At 34.1% G+C, this 17431-nt stretch overlaps 1 long non-coding RNA gene across 1 annotated transcript; it reads left to right on the top strand.

Annotated features, from left to right (window-relative positions):
• The first annotated feature begins 13303 nt into the window (after nt 1-13303).
• On the top strand, nt 13304-14701 carry LOC118206140 (uncharacterized). The gene is made up of 2 exons (XR_015041744.1): nt 13304-13825; nt 14449-14701. It is a non-coding gene; the product is annotated as an uncharacterized LOC118206140 (long non-coding RNA).
• Nucleotides 14702-17431: the final 2730 nt, after the last annotated feature.

Below are 17431 nucleotides of genomic sequence, written 5' to 3'. Positions count from 1 at the left end.
TGACCCATTTTGCCTTTGGTATTTTCAATTCCAATGTATCTCTAAATGAAAAAGAACAATTGATTGATATTTTAAGTGACAGAATACTGTGTGTTAAGTTAAGTCTCTAACTTGCCAAAAATTTTAGTTGATTGGAAACTAATATGCGGATTTAAAAGGAATGAAAGTAAATTATTACGCTTCTTACATAAAATTGTACAGTAAACCTTTAGCTTATATTTAAAACTTCTAAAATGCTTATCTTACATTTTTCTGTTATATAAGCATTGAAAGTGGATTTCTCACTGAAATAGAAATAATTTTGCTATTGAATTAACATGGAGAACTTTTTTTATTGAAATATTTTTTCTCTGTAACAGTTGCATCTACTACAAAATAAAGATTAAAGAACTGTTTTTAAAGCATTTTGAATTCGTTGTCATATTGATCTTTGAAGCACTAGATTAGTGAGTTTTTATTACATTATTGACAAATATAGTTTTTAAACGACCAAAACATTTTCAGCGGAGATAATTATTTGTCAAATATGAATGTGTTTTCAAAGAGGAAATAAATAAAAAGTGATAAAAAGAAAATTCAGTTAGAACATTCACATCTCTAACAAACTAATTTGCTTTGATTTAATCTTTATAATACAATATATTTTAAAATGATAAGGCAAAATCCACTGTGAAAGGTTATGCGAAGATTACGATAGTACCTAGAGTATTCAGCATTTCGTATAATCCTATAACCAGATAATAATAATATTAAAATAAATTTTATCTGAATGAAGTTTTCTTATTACAGAAACAGTAAAATTATGCAATTACATAAACGAATACACTTTCAGACAATATACTTAATACTGTTTACAAGCGCAAGCCAAAGTTCTGTTTATGTTACTTCTCACCCTTCAGCGCATGCTCAACAATTACCATCCAGACAAAACTAGTCGATTTGTCCATGACGTCAAAAATTCGAAAAGTGAGGTAGGGTTTGGAAATACGCGTCCGGGGTTCAATTCCCGGCTAACGGCTAGCTGCACGGGCGTTTTCATTGTTATTCCCGTGTGTAACTTGCATATGAGTCAGTTCCCTTTAACAAATCCTACACGAAGGCCTCCCTCCCCGTCGGCAATAGCCCTAGTGTGCTTTGCTGTAACCCAATTAACCGAAACTGAAAAAAAAAAAAAAGAAAAAAAAAAGGGTTTTGGTGGTGGAAGGCAGCTACGAAATGTCGTTTTAGAAGAATGGGCTACATAACCAAATTTCTACCTATACTCTGGTAAACAGTACATTATTTGCTCATCAAAAGCCTAAATTTAGCTAATGCTCGGCTTAGTTCTTAAATTGCAATTATAGCCACAGCCCCCAAACAAGACAATGTCTGGTATTTTATTTCATTACTTAGTTATTCATCATTAATTTAAGAATTAATTAAATTTGAAGGGAAAAAAAAGAAGAATCATCTAAATTTTCAAATTACAAACATAAATAGCAATAGTAAAAAGCAAATACAAAATAACGCTTCGCGCTATCAAAATTGCTCATTTTCTTAAATATCAACAACTAAATAGTATTTCAACTAAAACACATAATGTAAACAAGAGTTTGCCAGATGCCCAAAAAAATTCAAAATTATCTATGAAAAATATGAGCGCATTGTGACGCAACCGTATCATTCCTATTCGAACAGGAACCGCATCATTCGTATTCGCATAGAAACCGCATCATTCGTACTCGAACAAACCGCATCGTACGACAGATGCGAGTAACGAACAGATGCGAATAACGAAATGAATTTGTGAGTACCGAATCGGTACTTCGAGTCAACCGATGTACCCGTTACTCAGTAACGAATAGTGCTGTAGAAGTAACGAGAAATTGTGTACCCGTATGTATTCGTTACTCGGTGAACCAGTACTCGTTACTATCGTATCGTTACTCGTTACTTTCGGTAAAATTGATCGGTATCCGTATCCTGACCCTTTTTTATCGGTCTACGGACCTAAAAAGGGCATTGAAACGTCGCATTGCATTGAATCGCATGAGCTATTCTACCCCGCGGGAACTGGGTAGTGCTGCGATAGGGAGTTGCGTCGCAATTTTGGGTAGAAATAATTCACTTTATTTTGGCTATTATTTTTTGGTACACTGGATTCATTATTAATTTTTCTATTGCTGTCAGGGCTTAGTTTCTAAAGTCAGAAGGGTGTACGGTAGGCAGTCAGGAAAACAGTAAAATATAAAATAAAAAATAAAGAAAGAAAGGAAATATATATTACAATAATAACATTAATTAGTAATTAAAATAACAAAAAAATTACTTATTAAAAAACTTAATAATTAAAATAATAAAAAATAGTGATTAAAATAATGAATAATTAAAGTAACATAATAATTAGCAACTGAAATATAAAATACTTATAAGTACAATTTAATAAAAATGTAAAAACAAATAAAAATTAAAATAATTTTTAAATTTATGATGACTAATTAAATAATAAAGTAAAATACCAGATCTTGTCTTATTGGCTTAGTATCGTTTCGTCCTTTCTCATTTCATACCCAGCTCGAAAAAGTGTTATTTCGTTCGCTGCCTTCCCCCACCAATTCTCTCTTTCCCGTTTCATCCGATGTTTGAAAAATAGGTGTTTACTTTACAAGGCGAACGTCTGTTTACTTCAATTAAAATGGTTTAGAAGAGATGACTGTTTCTACTTCGACTTAGCTTTTGATTTTTTAATATTATTTAATATTTTATGCAGACAAATTATGTTGAGCAGAATAATGAATTTCAGACGTGTTCAAAAGGTGCGTATCTGAATATAATAACATTTTTGTTGTACAGTATACACTTTTTTAATATCACACATTTCTAAAGCAACAGAAGTACGTTATCACTATTTTGGCACACACATCAAAAACATGTATAATTAAGATTAATGTTACATTCCTTATTAAAAGTAATGGGTCCTCATTAAATGCAACCATTCATGCTCTTAGAGGATTTTACATGTGGTGGTCTTAAAAAGATGATGTTCATTACCAATGTTTGTTTATGTTCCCAAAAATAGAGATGTCATAAAAGGTGACCTCTTAGAGATGTCGTAAATAGATGATTTGCAATAATTATTTTCCGATAGATAATGGAATTAATGTAATTTAATGTCAATAACTCGAGGAAGCAAGTTTAAATACGGTGCAACAAAAATACAGAAATATTTTAAATGACGAAAATATCCATATTTTGTCAATGTCAGATTTTAAAAAGAATTAATTTTGGACAAATTATGAAATCTAACTTTTAATGTCGTCTTCTGGTTTCTATATTTATATCTGGCGAAGTTTTATACTCGTTATGAAAAAATAAAAATACAAGAAGTTAATAATACAAAATAAAAATACAAGAGTCCCGTAGGACAAAGATTGGCTGGGAAATTTAGTTTCAAAATTTGCAATGTTTGATGCCATTTGTAACTTGCCTTCGGGTATCGCTTAATTAGGTTAGAATAATTCGAGGAAATAAGTTTAAATGAAGTGCAGCAAAAATAAGCATAATTTAAATAGTCATAGAAGAAAGTCACGCGGAATACATATCAAATTTTCACTTTTTCATAAAGACCATAAAACTTTCCCAAATGCAAATACAGAAACTGGGAGACCGCATTAAAGATTAGCTTTCGTTATTTGTCCGTTATTCGTTACTTCGTTTGCTGCTTCCCCCATTCCCTTCATCAGAACCGCTAATGACGAAAGGGTGAAATTTCCCCGATTCATCCTCTCTCCAAAAACTCCTTGTTGAGACTGTTACTTGTTGAGACAAGGAATGCTATATTATAAATGTCAACTTGCTTTTTACACTTAACAATAAAATCGATAAAAACATTCGCAAATGTATAGGTTAATTACCAATAAGAGCTTCAAAGAAATTTAGAAATCTATAAAAGGTAAGGAAAGTTTTATGTTACTTTATTAGAGATAATAGTGAAGCACTAAGTATTTCAATCAGTGTTATTTCATAATGCTATGAGTATACCTTTATTCATTTAAGAAATGGCCCACCAGCGGTCGAGCGGTAAAATCGCTGAACGCTGGTAGTTCCGACCTGAGTTCGATCTCAGGCAAACGAGTTGGCTTCATAAGCGTTTCGTGGTTTTTTTTTCCCGTACCAGCTTACAAGCCAGCTTACCACGTACCATACGAGCCAGCGTTCCTAAGAAAGTGCTCTACGAAGGCATTTTTCCTTTTAGGCACATAGCCCCAGTGTGTTTTGTCATAATCAACTAAACCAAATCATTTAAGAAATATATCAGTTGATCACTGCTCAGTGTACATCTGCTGTTTGCCTATAAAAACACTTTGTAAAGACGTTTCCACTATTTTGCTAATAATTCTAGAAGGCTCATAGAATCCGAAATTATGTTACACTAACATCCGAAATTATGTTACACTAGCTAACAGAGAACTTAAGTCTGCTTAATACAACAAAAATCTGTTTGACTTGCTTTCGTGTCTTTGGGAAACGTAAGTATATGCAGAAATAAATATTAAAATCTATCACGTATATTTGTAAGGATGTAAAGCATACTGTTTTGGTTCACGATAATGATAAATATGCATCATGTTACGACAGTTTTAAAAGATCACAAATAACTATACATATGCTAGACTTCTAACAAAATTTCTGTTACAATATGAATATGCATTTATTCTTATATGAGTCGTAAAACGGCCCACCAGCGGCCGAGCGGTAAAGTCTCTGAACACTGATAGTTCTTTCCGAGGTCCGAGTCCCGCGAACGGTCCGGCTACATGGGTGTTTTCGTGGTTTTCCCCATGTGTAACGAGTATACGAGCCAGTTTCCCTTAGAAAGTCCTCCACGAAGCCATCCCCCCTTAGGCAGCTATGGCAGATAGCCATAGTGATCCTTGCCATAATTAAATACACACATGAGTCGTAAAATTCAGTATTCGTCATTTTTAGATTCTAGGTATATGAAAATTTTTTTTTTAATTTTCGTTTTTTTTTTAAAAATTAATTTACTTTATAGCTTTTCTTCAATTTATTATAAAGGAATAGGAGTTTAAATTTTGATTATATATAATATGATATAAATTCATCATTCATTAATAATATTTTATGTATAGCAGAAAAATTATTATTAATGTTTCAAATTTTAATTTTTTTTAATGATTTGTCTTACATTTGTTGTATATTTGTCGAATGTATAGCTAAATATTTCAATTATACACAATAAAGATTATGCTGAAAACAATTCAGCTGGCATGACAGCTAATTGCGAAAGAAAAATTAGAGTCTTATTGCTATTAACTCTTAGTAGAAGCAGCCATTTTTAAATTGACGTTAAAATAAATTTATTCTATGGTCTATTAGAAAATAACTATACTGAATCATTTATGGACGACTTCTAAGAGGTCGCTTTCTAAAAGAGACCTGTATTTTTGAGAACATAAACATACGTTGATATTTAACATACCTTTTTTAAGATGCCAGAGCAAATGCACACAGCTCCAAAAATCCTCTAAAAGCATAGACGGTCACGTCTTAAAAGGCTGACTACTTTTAATAAAGCCTGTATATTAATGTTCATTATACATTTCTCACATTTTTACTTCCTTTCAAAACAGCGATGCTGTGGTTCAATTGCTTTAGAACTATGTGATACTAATAAAATGTGCCCTATGTTATAAAAACCTAATTATATTCAGATACACACCTTCTCAACATGTTTGAAATCTATTATTCTAATCAGAATACTTTGTTTACAGAAAACATTGAATCAATATTAGAAATAAAAAGCTAAGTGAGATTAAAGTAGGAAGAGTCATATCGTCTAACCCATTTTAATATAAGTAAACAGGTGCTTACTTTATCGTAAAGTGAGCACCCGTTTTTCAAACAGCGAATGAAAAGAAAAAAAGAGCCCACCAGAGCTGGAGCGGTAAAGTCGCTGAGCACTGATAGTTCGGTCCGGGGTTCAATTCCAGGGTAACGGCTAGCTGCACGGGCGTTTTCATTGTTATCCCCGTGTGTAACTTGCGTATGAGTCAGTTCCCTTTAAAAAATCCAACTCGAAGGCCTCCCTCCCCGTAGGCAGTAGCCCTAGTGTGCTTTGCTGTAACCGAATAAACCGAAACTAAAAAAAAAAAAGGAATTGGTGGTGGAAGGCAGCTACGAAACGTCGTTTTAGAAGAATGGGCTACATAACCAAATTTCTATCTATACTCTGGTAAACTGTACATTATCTGCTCATCAAAAGCCTAAATTTAGCTAATGCTCGGCTTAGTTCTTAAATTGCAATTTTAGCCATAGCCCCCAAACAAGACGATGTCGTCTGGTATTTTATCTCATTACTTAGTTATCCAGCATTAATTTAAGAATTAATTACATTTTTATTGAATTATAATAATAATCATTTAATATTCTAGTAGCTAATTATTTTATTATTGTAATAGTTATTTTATTTATTTTTTGTTTTTATTTATTTATTTAATCATCTTTCCTGATGGCCTTCCATAGAGCTTCTAATTTTAAAAATTATTTAAATTCCTGACTACAGCCGATGATTGCGAAAATAAAAGTCAAGTAACTTATTTAGTGATAATTAAATAAAATAAAAGCCAAAGCTTTTTTTTCGCCTTATTTGGCATTTATTATATATATATATATGTAATGTTTTCAGTTATTCCATCACATCGTGGGCGAATGGTGAGGCTATTCCATTACACGTTCTGGCAGATGGTTAACGAAGCTGGGGTGATTGAAACACGGAGAAAAAAGACGACTCAGGACTTTTCACTTTTAACAGCAAGCATATCTTTATTTTAATTTATAGCAGATGACTTTTTCCAGATGAAGTTAATCAAATAATTTATTCAGTAATTGAACTGACTTTAAACTTTAATACATCATAACGTTCTAACAAATAAAGAGCAGCATAGCGGAAGCGTTAGCAGGACGAAGGCGAGAAGGCATCTGTCCAGGAGAACTTATGACTCAGCATTTATATGAATGGTTATGTAACAGAGTAGCTTCTAGAAAAATGTAGAAAACTTATGACGCAGCATTTATATGAGGAGGTTATGTAATAGGCGTGAATTTTCTAGCAGGTACTGGGTTAGGGGACGATCCTGAATTGCAGAAAAGTAATTAAAGGTTGCTGTTTCGCAAAGAGCAAAGCAATCGTACTTTTTTTTTATCTTACATATATATATATATATAATATATATATATATATATGTGTGTGTGTGTGTGTGTGTGTGTGTGTACTATACATTTAATTATAATATATTTGATATATATATACATTTTACGTTTGGTAGTATTACCGATTGCAATAAAAAGGGAGGTGCACATCTAGATGTTATAACTGTGGCGTTCCGACAGATACTTCAACTTCTATTCATGAGATGGCGCCACGTGTAAAATCCAGTTCTTAATCGGAGCGGAAAAGCGACGTCTTTACTCACTCAGACTTCTCGTCAGACAACTGTACGCGACGGTAGCATGAACTGTGTTCCGAGCTCTGCGTTGATCTCTGCAATGTAATTTAAATTGTAATTTAGTACTTAATATATTCTTTTGTTATAGGAGATTGTCTACTCTTATTTTCTTTAATTATATCATGCATTAACCACGCACGACCACCAAAAGTGGTGACCTTTTGTCTGAGCACGCTACTGACAATGGATTTTCAACGACCCTAAGCCACGTGCATCCAAGGCATTCTGAAGAACTGACTAAAAATAACAACGAATATGGACATTAAACGTATGCTACAACGTACCCCTTCAATTATTTCTAGAAGTATTGATATATATTGCTTGTGTTTTTTTTTTTTCAAAGTCGTGCATATCATCGCAAGGAGCTTCAGCAAATCATCAATGTGATCTGTTCCGTTCCGCTGACTTCGCCAGTCGTGCAATAATTCTTCGATCATTCAACGACAAATGTGCTCCAATAGTGATTTTCGCTAAATGTGCTACATCAGTAATTTTTCTGCAACATGCTACGGCAAAATTCTTCCCTCAGTGTTCGAAAGTAGCGAATTTTTTTCCCATGTGCTACAGGAGTGATTTCATTTTTCCTTCGAAAGTGCCTTTCATTGTGAAGTGGTGATATTGTGCGTGCGCAATACAAAATGAACGCATCATTTTTTTTTTCTCAAATAAGGGTTTCTTTTCAAATGCATTTCGGTAAAATATTATTTGTGTGTGTAATTGCTGACCCTGTATTATTTGTGTGTGTATCATTACGTAAATTTTTTCTGCATGGTTAAAATATTTATTGTTATCATGGTAAAATATCAGTAGTGTATCCTCATGCTACAATATTTGTGCTGATAAGTGTTTATTAATTAAAGTGAAAACTATCTATCCGTATGCCCGACGATATTCCACCAGAGCCACAAATCACACGCGTTGCGGTGAAGCCACCGCCTTTCTGGAAAAATAATCCTTCATTGTGGTTCGCTCAGATCGAAGCACAATTTTCTATCGCTAGCATTAGTGAGGATTCTACAAAATTCAACCATGTAGTTGCAGCAATTGAGTCTGATATTCTGAATTCAGTGCATGACTTAATTCTCAAACCACCTGATTGTGATAAATACTCCAAACTGAAACAGCGGCTCATTGAAATCTATTCAGAAAGTGAATCTTCAAAAATACGTACTTTACTACAAGGACTTGAACTTGGAGATCAGCGACCTTCATACTTGCTGTCACGAATGCGTGATCTGGCAGGAAGCCATTTTAGTGACGACTTGTTGAAGTCACTATGGCTTTCGCGTCTCCCTAATAACATACAAATAATTCTTGCTGCTTCCAATGAAGATCTAACCCGTTTAGCAGCAATGGCTGACAAAATTAATGAACTTGTTACTCCAGCTTATGTCAGTGCTGCTAATGCTGCACCTTCCAGTTCATCCCTCGAACAACAAGTGGCTGAATTGACCAAAAAAGTATCTGAACTCTCTACAAGTCTTCATGCTTCACGGAGATACAATCGATCAAATCAGGGCCCACGTAATAAATTTCGTGCCCGAAGCAGGAGTCCATCTCGTCTTAATACTCGAACGCAGTACAAAGATCCCACAAGTGGCATATGTTTTTATCATATGAATTTTGGCTCTCAAGCTCGCAAGTGTGCCCCTCCATGCACTTTTGTACAAGCGGGAAACTAAATGGGCGGTCTTCTGGCCAACAGAATGTCCGCCACATCGACAGAATAATACTGGCTGATCGTTCAACTCAGTTATGTTTTCTAGTAGATACTGGAGCTGACATATCAGTGCTCCCGAGAACTAAAACAAATGCTCACCAACTTAATAAACTTGTACTGTATGCAGCCAATGGTACCCAAATTGCAACCTACGGCACCAAACTATTGACACTTGATTTAAACTTGCGCCGGACTTTCAACTGGCCTTTTATTATTGCGGATGTAACTCAAGCAATTATTGGTGTCGACTTCTTGACACATTTCCACCTTCTAGTGGATGTCAAGAATAATTGCTTAATTGATGCTACAACTCAGCTGACATCACAGGGCCAAGCTTCTCACGTATCAAACGTACCTACCAACATAAGGGTTTTATCGGGCAGCACACGGTTTCATCGGTTATTAGCAGAATTCCCTGACATTTTAAACCCATCCAAATCAGGGCAGCATACTCATCAGCTAGAAGTGTATCATCACATTGAAACACATGGCCCACCTGTATTTTCCAAGCCTCGTCGTCTTTCTCCAGAGATGCTAAAAGCTGCTCGCAAAGAATTTGAATTCATGCTAGCACAGGGAACCATTCGCCCATCTAAAAGTCCATGGGCCAGTCCACTTCACATGGTTAAAAAGTCTAATGGTGACTGGCGGCCTTGTGGAGATTATCGTCGACTTAATGCCGTCACAGTCCCTGACAGATATCCAGTCCCACATATCCAAGACTTTACCCATCTTTTTCATGGAACAAACATATTTTCTACCCTCAATCTTGCCAGAGCATATCATCAGATCCCAGTGCATGCTGAAGATGTACCCAAGACCGCAGTGACTACACCATTTGGTTTCATACACCAAGTACTGTCTGGCCTCGATTTCTGCATCCCATATTTTGATGATATCCTGGTTGCATCTACAGATGCGGAAGAACATTTTCAACATCTGCGTCAGATTTTCACTCGCCTTAAAGATCATGGATTAAAACTAAATCCATCCAAATGTGTACTTGGTCAACCCTCAGTTTCCTTTCTTGGATGTCTTATCACCCAGAACGGAGTTAAACCTTTACCGGAAAGAGTCAAAGCAATTAACGACCTACCTCAGCCCAAAACCATCTCTGAACTGAAGCGTTTTCTAGCAATGTTAAATTTCTACCGACGCTTTCTGCCAAATGCCGCAAAAACACAAGCCTGCCTACACGAGTTTCTGAAGAATAGCAAAAAAAATGATCAACGAGCTGTCCCTTGGACTGAATCTGCATCTGCAGCATTCGTGCAATGCAAACACGATCTGGCAAATGCAGCCACACTTTCTTATCACTCACCTAGTGATCAGCTCTCTATAATGGTTGATGCATCTGACACGGCCATAGGAGCAGTGCTTGAAGCCCATACCACTAAAGGACTTTCCCCAATGGCATTCTTTTCCAGAAAACTTACTACTGCAGAAAGGAAATACAGCACATATGACAGAGAGCTACTTGCTGTGTACTGTGCTGTTAAATACTTCCGGCACAACTTGGAAGGACACGATTTCATCATTTTCACTGATCATCGACCATTAACCTTTGCTTTTAGAAAAAACTCTGACTCATGTTCTCCTCGTCAGCTTCGACATCTGGATTTCATCGCCCAGTTTAGTACAGATATCAGATATGTCTCTGGTACTGATAATTGTGTCGCTGATGCCTTGTCTCGGGTAAACAATATCAACCTCACTACCCCAGATTTCTCTGAAATTGCAAAAGCTCAATTGCATGATGAGGAACTCAAGAACCTAATCTCAAATCCACAAACCTCCCTTCAGTTACAACCGCTGCATATTGATCCAACGCTTAAAATTTACTGTGACATAGAGAACAATAGAATACGTCCCTATATTCCTGTCAATTTTAGACGTGAAGTGTTTAATGCCTTGCACAATTTGGCACATCCTGGAATCCGTGCCACCAAAAAGCTGATCGCAGACAGATTTGTCTGGCCAGCGATGAATCAAGACATCACAGAATGGACTCGTTCATGTATTAGATGTCAACGGTGTAAAGTATCCCGTCACACTCACAGCCCCATTCAACAATTTAACCTTCCAGCAAGACGCTTTGATCATGTACACTTAGACTTGGTTGGCCCATTGCCTCCTTCAAATGGTTACACTTACCTCCTCACTTGTATTGATCGGTACACAAGATGGCCTGAAGCCATTCCTATTGAAAATATATCCGCTGAAACTGTAGCTCGAGCATTCATCTCCCAGTGGCTTTCAAGATTTGGCATGCCTACCACCATCACTACTGACCAAGGCCGACAATTTCAATGTCACTTGTTCGCATCCCTCACCTCTCTTCTTGGTATTCGCCATATTCACACAACACCATACCATCCATCTGGAAATGGGATGGTGGAACGCTTTCACCGATCTCTCAAACAAGGTCTGAAGTGCCACAGTAGCACACACTGGACAGAAGCCTTACCCCTAGTCTTGCTTGGTCTTCGCACAGCATTCAAAGAAGACATTGGTAGCACTTGTGCTGAAATGTTATATGGTGCAACCCTCCGTCTGCCAGGTGAATTCTTTCAGCCAGAATCTACTCCAGTTATCGACCCTCCAACATTCCTTCAACGTTTACGTGAGACCATGAGCAATATCTCGCCAACCCCAGCATCTTCGCATAACCAGCCAAGCTATTTTGTACATCCTGCGCTTGAGACATCTTCGCACGTATTCGTGGGCAACAATGCAATTAAGCCAACTTTAACACCTTCATATGATGGTCCATTCAAAGTTGTCAAACGAACACCGAAACATTTCACCATCATCTGCAATGGTAAACAATCAGTGATTGGGATCGATCGTCTCAAACCAGCATTTCTAATGCAAGATCCAACAACTTCCTCATCAAAATCACTCCCGGAAGAAAGCTTACATCCCGTTAAAGAGCAACCTAAAACTACCAGATCTGGAAGAAAGGTTAAATTTAACCCAAAGTACTTATAACGTACCGATGGTACTTGGGGGGGAGTACTGTGGCGTTCCGACAGATACTTCAACTTCTATTCATGAGATGGCGCCACGTGTAAAATCCAGTTCTTAATCGGAGCAGCAAAGCGTTATCTTTACTCACTCAGACTTCTCGTCACACAACTGTACGCGAAGGTAGCATGAACTGTGTTCCGAGCTCTGTGTTGATCTCTGCAATGTAATTTAAATTGTAATTTAGTACTTAATATATTCTTTTGTTATAGGAGATTGTCTACTCTTATTTTCTTTAATTATATCATGCATTAAGCACGCACGACCACCAAATAACGGACCCATATACAAAATTTCAACGTTCTATAACTAACTTTTTTGAGTTATGCAAAATGCATACATACGTACTTACACATCACTAAAAAAATCCCTTTCAAGTATCAACTTAGAGTCATAATCATTAGTCATAAGTATCAGCTTAGAGTAAATGGGATTACATTTAACAATAAGGTTTTTTGAAAAAAAAAAAAGAGAGAGAGAGAGTCCTTCATTATTTTCGTACGTACAGGCGTCAGCCCAAAAAATAATTCACATGGATTCCGTAATCGTGAAAAACGGATATTTCCGTTAAATATGATACCCAAAAGTTTTCTCGATTACAATAATTACTACCATTTTATTTGATACAATGAAGTAAGGAACCTATATTAACCTACATATTCTTATAGAAACAATACCTAAGTGCAGTATATAAATATTTCAAATCAATAAAATCTGACTATAACACGCTCAAGAAAAAAAAAAAAAAAATAAGAATCATCTAAATTTTCAAATTACAAACATAAATAGCAATAGTAAAAAGCAAATACAAAATAACGCTTCACGCTATCAAAAGTGCTCATTTTCTTAAATATCAACAACTAAATAGTATTTCAACTAAAACACATAATGTAAACAAGAGTTTGCCCGATGCCCAAAAAAATTCAAAATTATCTATGAAAAATATGAGCGCATTGTGACGCAACCGTATCATTCGTATTCGAACAGCAACCACATCATTTGTATTCGCATAGAAACCGCATCATTCGTACTCGAACAAACCGCATCGTACTACAGATGCGAGTAACGAAATGAATTTGTGAGTACCGAATCGGTACTTCGAGTCAACCGATGTACCCGTTACTCAGTAACGAATACATGCGGTTTGCTCCAGCTCTAGTCACGACTGATCAGCCAGCATGGCTGCCGTGTAGCGTACGGATAAGACGAAAGCTTTGTTTATAATTGTATTAAAACTGCTCAGCCAGATAAAATTGGTGAATGTAGTGAAGGACGTCAATCATTCCCGCTGCTACGCAGCTAATTTCATAAGTAAATGCCATAAACAGGTATTTTAGTATTTCTATTATTCTGACTTCTCTGCTACTCGCTATTAGTTCAGCATTGCTTTGTTGATCGTTTCGACCTGATTTTGAGAAATATGGATAGATGTGCTGCACCAAATTGTCAAATCATTCTAGAAATAACTTTAGGATGTTTTGTTTCGCAAAAAATGAAAAAAGACGAAGAAGAAGTAATTCTTTCTGGTCGAGATCAATGGATTTCGGTCGCAGGAGCGTGTTTTTGTGAAGTAAGTGCAGCTTCGTATTTTTTCATAGCATATGAGAAAAATTCCCTTATTATTTTTTTTTTTTTTTTCAAAATGTGTACTTTCATTTAGCCGTCACTTATTGACGCTGAAATGATTTTACAAATATAAAATCAATTGTGGAATTCGTGTGCATTTGTGCAGCAAAATATCGCCAATACTGTTGCTAATAGTTTATACTGTTTGTAAAATTGTATTCTACATTTCATGTAAACTTTGTCTCGGTTGGGATTGTAATAGACGTTTTTTTATTTAAATTTTACTGTACGAATAGTAAATTAAAGGTCTATGCTGTATTTTGATTCTGATGTATTGTCGCCAAATATATCAGTTGGCGCCAGCCTTTGGTAAGTATAACATAAATTATAAATTGTTTAGGTTATTGTGTATAGTAAGGTAAATATATTCTGTGTCCTTCAGAAAGCTTCATAAACTTAATTATTTATTCTTAATTTTGTCCTATTTTCATATAAAAGTTAAAATTTTTCACAAAATTTCATTCTTAATAGTGTGATTAAATTCATTTAGTACATGCAACTGTAATTAAATACTAGTGTTTTTGATTTTGATGTTAAACTTCATACATGCTTTTGTTAAATTTGAAGGTGCATTTTGAAGAAAACCAGTTTGAATGTTCTAGGAAAGATGGGTTTAAAAAACTAAAGCCTTGTTTAATGTGCCTAATCCAACACAACTGTTGACCCCACAGCATGTAAAAGGCATTGGGTTTACCAAACTACCATTCAATGATATCCAGTTTTTAAAATGTATGTTTTTTTAAGTTTTATAGTTTTCATAAAAAATGTTTCATATTAAAAATGGACTAATTTGTTTTATAAATAAATCAAAATATTGAAATTCAGGCATTATATGATTAAACTTTAATTTCAGTGCTTAAGAATAGATTAAAATTTGAAATTTTTAATAGATAATAATTCATAATACTGTTTAAATTTTGCTGTTATATATATATATAATTAAATGTATATTTTATTATAATAATCATATTTAAAATGAGGCATAAAAGCAACCTCAATTTGATATAGTTTTTGATTAAAATTACTGATTTCGAGGCCTATCAGACACAGGTCTATTTCTTCAGATTTGCCCCTAAAAAAGAGAAACCTGTATTTGATTGCCTTCAAAGTCCACAGAGGTTTGTTCAAAATCAGGATTAAACTAAAATAACTTTTTTGCTTAATTTTAAATTTTACATATATATAGGAATATGCATTAAGTAAGCAAAAGAACAGTATTATTGAAAGTAATAATTTTGAGTAATATAATAATATGGTAATGTATGTTTTAATGTCCTATATGTCTTGTCTAAGTCCTCGCTTTCAGAAGTGGGGCTTCATTGTTTAAATAATGTAAAGTCCTTCACCTATTATAAATTTCAGATTTTACATAGAAATATCATACAAAGTAAATTTGAAGTTAGTCATTAAGGTTAAGTATTTATAAAATGTTTGTATTTTGTTCACAAAAACTTCCATCATGTAGCAGTTACTTTTATGTTATGGAAGATATCAAGCTCTGCTAAATCAAATTTACTTTTGTGTGACCTTAAATCTTAAGCACCAATCGTAAATTTGTTTTGGCATATTTTTAAGAATTTGAATGAAAAATTTATTGCTACTGTGAAAGAATGATCAACTGATGTTTACCTTACTAATCAATGTCTTACAGTGTTGTAATTCGCAGGATTTTTCATAATGTGATGTTGCATATATGTTTTGATCTTATCAAATAAATATAATGTATTCCTAATCAGATATTTCTTCTTACGTAAGATTATTATCTATCATGATGTGATGCTTAGGATTTGTTTTTAGAAGCCAAAACACTATTTTTTGAGATGCTAATAAAAGCAATGTATTTTATTTATTTACTTACTGCTTTAAAACAGGTTTTGAATTAAGGCTTTCCCCTTCCTTACAGTATGCACATAAAACTTACTTAAGCTATATTTTTAACAAATTAATGAGATATATGTAAATAAAATATGTCTCTTAGGGTAGCTCCTTTAATAGAGGGGGAAATTATTTTTTATTTATTTATGTGTGTATTTATTAATTTTTAAAATTTTCTTTTGAGCTAAATAAAGAACAAAAATTGTATTTTTGATATGGAATTTTTACATTGCTAAATTTATATAAAAATAGTATATTTTTAAAATATAGATTCCTACAGCCATTAGAGCATTGAAATAGTTTTTATAGCATTCTGCTAAAACATCAAAATTTAAAGGTGTATATCTCAAATCAGTATTTAAAATCATAAAGCTTTTAGCTACCTTTTTCTGGATATGCACACAAAATAACATTTTAAACCAAATTGTTGCAATAATAGACATTCGATTCCATGTGAGCAAACTTCAAACTGCATATTAAAAATAATAAACAAGAAGTAGATTAAAAATGAAAAACAAGAATTATTATGCAGACAAGCTATTAAATTTTTCAGAAGTTTAAAATGCGAACTTGCTAGATATATTAAAGCATCAGCATGTATTTATCCACTTATCATATAAAATTTGCTTACAATTTTAAAAAAGTAACTTTTGATTCAGAAAAGCTTTAGAAACTTAAAAATTACTGAAGTTTTCTTCATACAAATTTGTAGCCACAGCTTTAATGTTCTCTAAATAATTTAACATGTAATGTAAATAAAAGTAATATGCTTAACTCCATCAGTACTGAAATGGTATAGTTAAGATATTAAGAATTATCATACAAGTACTGTATTGAAAGGCTTATAATTTTTATATAATACATGAAACTACCTTGAATTATAAAAGAAAAGTAGTTACATAAATATGAAAACGTAATTTCAAACCCATTATAACCTCATGGAAATTAAGAATACAGCTGCGGGAAATCTCTTGTCAAAAAGTACATTTTGAGTTGTCTAACATTATGCATGTATGTAAAAGTATAAACTGAAAATTCAGAAGTAAGTTGACAAAAACGTTTTTGTAACTTATATATGAATTTGAAGTATATGTGAAAATGTTTTAAAAACGTATCATGAATCATATGAGAAATTCGTCATTTTAAAAAACTACGAGAGAGAAGTCACACATCTCTATATGAGTGCGAAAAATCGGAACTTAAGATTCTCTAAAAGGTCCTCTAAAATGTTAAATAATTAAATTTTTAACTAATACGGCTAAAGAGCCAAAGATTGGCCCCCAACTGAAATTGCAACCCTAAAGGGTCGCAAAAACATGGCTGACGACTCACACATATGAGTCGTGACGTCACGCATCGTGACGTAACATGGCCTCATTTTCATTGCATGGGAACATACGGGGAAGGCTTACTCCATCTATTCTAACCTCCTTGGTTTCACTATAACTTGGTACACATGTTATTATTGGTGGAGACCTTAACGCTAGACACTGCGCTTGGAACTGCTACAACTCAAACGACATTTACAAAAACAGCTTAATTTTTATTTGTTTACTTTATTAAACATTTCTTTCAACGCGCACATGCCTAAAGCATACATTACGCATAGCCGAAATTAGAAAATTGCAACCAGAAAACTATTTGATGTGTATTCGTGATATTTATAATGACGAGG

Source organism: Stegodyphus dumicola, chromosome 1 (genome assembly GCF_044657685.1).
Source record: "Stegodyphus dumicola isolate Sdum_Otavi_A_Nest chromosome 1, ASM4465768v1".
NCBI classification, from domain to species: Eukaryota; Metazoa; Arthropoda; class Arachnida; order Araneae; family Eresidae; genus Stegodyphus; species Stegodyphus dumicola.
The sequence above is the reverse complement of the archived record's forward strand: the minus strand, read 5'-3'. Positions and strand labels throughout refer to the sequence as shown.